We start from the raw sequence: 5,526 nt of genomic DNA on the forward strand, positions 1-5,526 counted from the left end.
CTGCACTTATCTGAGCTTCTGCTGATGAATCTGTTTAGGGCAGCGGCCCTTCCAGTAAGCATTTGAACCTATTTTGCCGACGTCGGACTTTTTAGCTCTAGGATGGCCTTGATTTGATCTGGGCTGGCCTCAATGCCCCTTCTGGTTACCAGGTACCCCAAAAACTTACATGATCCAATTCCAAATGCGCACTTCGATGCATTGAGTCGGAGCCGAAATGTTTTGAGTATGTCGAAGACCTCTTTTAGGTCGGCAAGATGGCCCTTAGGTTCCTTGGTCTTCACAACCATGTCATCGATGTAGACCTCTACTGTTTGGCCAATCAGATGTTTGAACATCTTGGTTACCAACCTTTCGTAAGTTGCTCTTGCATTTTTTAACCCAAAGGGCATTACCTTGTAATAGTACAGCCCTTTCGGGGTGATAAACGCTGTCTTCTTCTCGTCTGGGGGGTACATGGCTATCTGGTGACATCACTTGTAAGCATCCAGGAAGCTCATCCTTCCATGTCCAGATATGGCGTCTACCAACTGGTCAATCTTGGGTAGAGGAAAGCTGTCTTTGGGACAGGCTTTGTTGAGGCTGGTGAAGTCTACACAGACCTTCCATTTACCGTTCTTTTTCTTCACCACTACTGTGTTGGATAGCCATGTCGGGTACTGAACTTCTCGGATGGCCCTGGCCTCCAGAAGTCTGTCTACTTCTTCCTCTACTGCTTCGACGTGCATCAACGTCAGTCTTCTAGCCCGTTGAATTACAGGTTTTGCCGACCTGTCGACATTCAATCTGTGGCATATGACCTCGGGGTCAATGCCAGGCATTTCATAAGGCGTCCAGGCGAACACCTCTATGTTTGCTCTCAGAAAAGTCTCCAGCTCTCTTTCTTCTTCATTGCCTAAGCCTGAGCTGACAAGAAAGAAGCGTTCTTCATCATCCTCCTGGACGAGGATTTTCTTCAGTGCTTCATCACTCTTCTTGGCTGGCTCCTTGCCGACATCATCTAGGACCTTCATGTCCTCGTCTTCAATTTCTGCCTTCTCTGGTTCTCGAATGTTGCAAGTGGATTTCATTACTGCCATGGAGCAATTCTTTGCCTGCAGTTGATCTCCTCTGACTTCTTCAATCCCATGTTCTCTTGGGAACCGTAGTAGTTGATGCAACGTTGAGGGAACTGCCCCTATTGCATGCAACCATGGTCTTCTCAAGATGATGTTGTATTTTGAGGGCGTGTCAATCACCACAAATTCTGTCTTGATCTTCTTAGTGCCAGCTTGTACTTCCAAGCTTGTTGCGCCCAGTGGCCACGTCGGCGTTCCATTGAAGCCGACCATCGGGCCGTTGGATTGCTCCATGTCGTCAGGATGAAGGCCCAGCTCCTTGTAACATCTAACATACATGATGTCGCAAGAGCTGCCTTGATCAATCAAGATGTGTTTCACTTGGCACTCCCCAACCTGGAGGGATACTACCAAGGCATCATTGTGTGGGTGCTGGACCATCTCTAGGTCAGCTTCAGTAAAGGCTATCGTTGGTCCCTGGCATTCTTCAGGCCGAGGTCTTTTATGGCCGACCTGGTTCACGTGTTGCAGGTGCTTCACTTTCTGGGTCTCTCCTCGAATTTCATTTTCGTTCACCTTTGAGTGAATTACATTAACCACCCGTGGTCCTCCCGCCTGTGGTTGCTGTGCTGGGAGAGGTGGAGCTGCTGGTGCTTGAGGCAATCTTGCATTCTTCCCTTGTCCTGGTTTCATCGACAAGGTCCCTCAAAAGGCCTTGCCTCACCAAGTCTTCTAAGTGTGCTTTTAGAGCTCTGCAACCCTGAGTCGAGTGCCCTTCTTCATTGTGGTAAGCACAACGCCTACCAACGTTTCTTCCCATAAATTCCCTTGGTGCTTTTGCTGGTGCTCTGAAGTAGGGTTGGTTTCGTATTTGATCCAGGACTTTGTGGATCGGAATTCGGAACACAGTCGTCACTGCCTGTTTAGCCCTCAATTCTGTTTCATGATTGGTCGATCCATTGTTACCTCGGCTTCACTTTGGTGAGCCGTTTCCTTTCTCCTGCTTTGTTTCTTTGTTTTCCGATGTATCCTCCTCGGCTCTAGTGTACTTCTCGATTCTCGCCATGAGTTCTTCCGTGCTTTTTGGCAATGTCTTTGCCAAAGACTTCCGTAGTGGGCAGTTATCTTTCAAGCTGTTCTTAAATGATACGACCGCCACCTTTTGGTTGCATTCGGTATTCGATTGAACACCTCGTAGTCCCTTTTCGCATAGGCCCTAAGGCCTTCATCCTTGGTGATTTTTAATGCCATTAGTGCGTTGACCCTTAGGAGCTGTAGTTTGTTCGTCACAAACCTGGCCACAAACATCTCGGCCAAACCTTCCCAAGTCTTTACGCTTCCCTTCGGTAGTTTATGGAACCAGTCTGATGCAATCTCCCCAAAGGATGAGGGGAATACCTTGCAGAGCAACGGCTCGTTCCCACTATATAATGCCATTGAATTCAGGTATAGTCCAACGTGAAAGTTGGGATCTGACTTACCATCATATATTTGGAATCTCAGCATACTAAATCTCTTTGGTGCTTCGAATTTGTCCAATTCCACAGAAAATGGTGTCCTCGGCTTAACTGGGGAAGTTACCTCGGCTTCCGCATTCTATTGCTTCCTCTTGAGGTAATTTCGCAAGTCCTCTTTACTCTTCCCTAGGGCTCGGCTATCTTTAGACTTCAGTCTTTTCGGCACACTACTTTCGGCCTCGTGGTGGGCCCGTTTTGATCTTTCCACATGGGTTGTGTTAAAGCAGAGCGCCTACCCTTGAACATTCCGATGTTCTTTGGGCCCTGGGTCCTTCGTGTGATACGTCCTTCGGGACTCCTCTCGTCTCGGATCCTCTCGTTCGACTTCTCAGGAAGGCCGGTGAGAGTGCCTTCCGCTCCTGGTGTGCTGAGGGGCTTCGGAGATTATTTTCCTTCCTCCCTTCTGGGTATTAGCAGCTGGCATCTGCGTGTCTTGCAGCGGGTACAGTGGCTGCATGACATTGTTTTGCATCATGAAGTTGACGACTGACTGCAGGTCTGCCAACTTGTTTGCCAATTCTTTTACTTCTTCATCCCTCTGTAGGCACCTATCCCTCCATACCTGGAGGTTATCTTCGTTATAGTACTTGCCTTGGTCTGTCTTCTTCGAAGTGTCGCCCTCCTAGCCGACGTCTTTCTGTCCGTGACCCTGGTCACAAGTTTCTGCATTGTGGTTGTCTCCTTCGACATCAAGGTCTATAGGTCTGCCACTCCCAGCAGGAGTGTCGTCCCCTATCTTTTCTTTCTATACGTTACTGCCATCTATTCTTCGTTCTTTCCACAGACGGCGCCATATTGTGTGAGTGATTTTCTGATCACACTGCCAGTTTAGTAATCAGTTGGAGAGCACTGGCAGAATAGATGGCTTCAGCTAACCTGCAACAGAAAGAGAAGGCTCCGGCAGTGGCTCTTCCACCCGGGGGCACTCCGATGATCAAGTCAATATATCTCTCAAAGATAATCAAATGCTAAATTCACTGCTCAAAGCATAAATTGCGTACCTTAGACCCACGGGGGGCCTCTTTTTTTATAGTTGACTCAATCCCAGTCCCACTAGAAGCCTAACTTCTATGGACTCCAATTCAATACTTACTTTGGACTCCTCAAAGAGATAAAGATAAACTCTCTAAGAGCTTTATCCTTATCTTGGCTAAGTCTCCTCTTTATTCTAGGACTCTTGTCCTTTATCTCTTATCTGCTTATCTTGGATTCCGATATCTTTGGAGACAACCTCGGCCTTTCCGAGATCACCTCGGCGTCACGACCAGGACACGTGGCACCTCGGCTCACACGTCGGCGTCACCTTGCCACGTGTTGGTATTCAGAAAATATATCCGCACAGATCACAGAACCCATACCCATTAAAAAAATAAGCAGTGTAATTAGAAAGTAATGGTAGCAAAGTTTACTCTGAGAATATTTTTCAGAAAACTTGTTTTCATTCTTTGTTCAGCATTTACTTTGTATTGAATTTTTCTTCTTTGCTCCAGAGATCAAGAGACTTCCTTGTGTACATGGGTCTCAACGCAAAGAATGAAATAGTGCACACACCCTTGCATTTTTGGCCAGTTTTATGTTTTGGTCATAGGTGCACATATCAACCTTCTTTTTGATATGAAGATAATGAATGTCTGGTTTACTTGTTGTGATGTGCCATATTCTGTTTTAAAAGTGAATTTCTTCAAATTATGTCTTTAGAATCATGTTAACTGTATTTAAGCAGCCAAGGAGCTTCAGTTAGACCTTAGATGTGTATAAGCTTGTTGTGATGCATAAGGAGTTTCCTTTTTTAATTAGACAATAACGTGTAGATGGAGATTGTATGTGGGTTGTAGCCAATGGAAAGGCTGGGTATACCCACTGCTGGATTTGCTTAACAAGATGGTACTTGTTTCAGATATTAATGCATTAATGCATAACATTTCTTTCTTTTTTTCTTCTTCTTTCTCTCTCTCTCTCTCTCTCTCTCTCTCTCTCTCTCTCTTTTATTTTTATTTTATTTTTTATTTTTTTAAATTGTCATAATGAAATACGTCGTCAAAGATTCTGTGGAGGTTCTTAGGTGGCAGTGTGTGAGATAACAAGTTCCTTGCCAAAATATTCACTGGTTGGGTATGAAGTAATTAGATCATGGGTTAGTAAGGATGAGGATTGGGGGAATATTTGTTGGGTTGGGTTGGGATGACACTTGAATATAAATTGGTTGATTTGGGTTGAGGATGCACATATTTGTGTCAATGTCTTGCCCACAAACTGTTCTAACCTGTTTTTTGTTGGGTTGGGTTTGGGTTTGGGTTTGGGTTTGGGTTTATACTTGAATATGAATTGGTTGATTGCTTATATTTGGATCAGTGTTTGTGAGAACCCGAATATAAAAATTAAGTAAATAATTAAATAATAATAATAATATTACAATCTCAAATATTTTGATGGTGAATCCTAAAGTGCAAATTAAATATTTGGAGGGTCTTTTAATTAATTTTAAAACCTAAAATAAATTTATGGTGAAAGTCTTCAATTTAAAGGCAAGATTTATTATTTTAAATAAATAAATAAAATAAAATTAAGTGTCAAATTAGTAAGCATATTTTGATCTAATAGTAATTGTATTTTATTTAAATTAATGGAGAGATAAAATAAAATAAAATAAAATAAAATAGAGGATATTTATCTAGAGTCATTTATGTTATGTCTAACAAAGAAGAGAAAAGAAAAACCCTAGGGTTCCTAATCAACACTATAACAGCAACCACGGGGAGAGAGAGAGAGTTTGAGAGAAAAGAAGAACAAAAAAAAAAGGGGGGATTGCAAACAATGAGGAATTTTTGGGTGTGGTGGGTTTTTATCTTTCTTCTTCCTTTTGGTTTTGTTTTTATCCTTATTCCATTATTATTTTATTCATTCATGGAGGTTGTAGGTTTATATAATTTGTATATATATATATCCTGTTA

This window comes from Camellia sinensis, chromosome 12, assembly GCF_055761805.1.
Source record: "Camellia sinensis isolate YWXY chromosome 12, ASM5576180v1, whole genome shotgun sequence".
In the NCBI taxonomy this organism is placed as follows: Eukaryota; Viridiplantae; Streptophyta; class Magnoliopsida; order Ericales; family Theaceae; genus Camellia; species Camellia sinensis.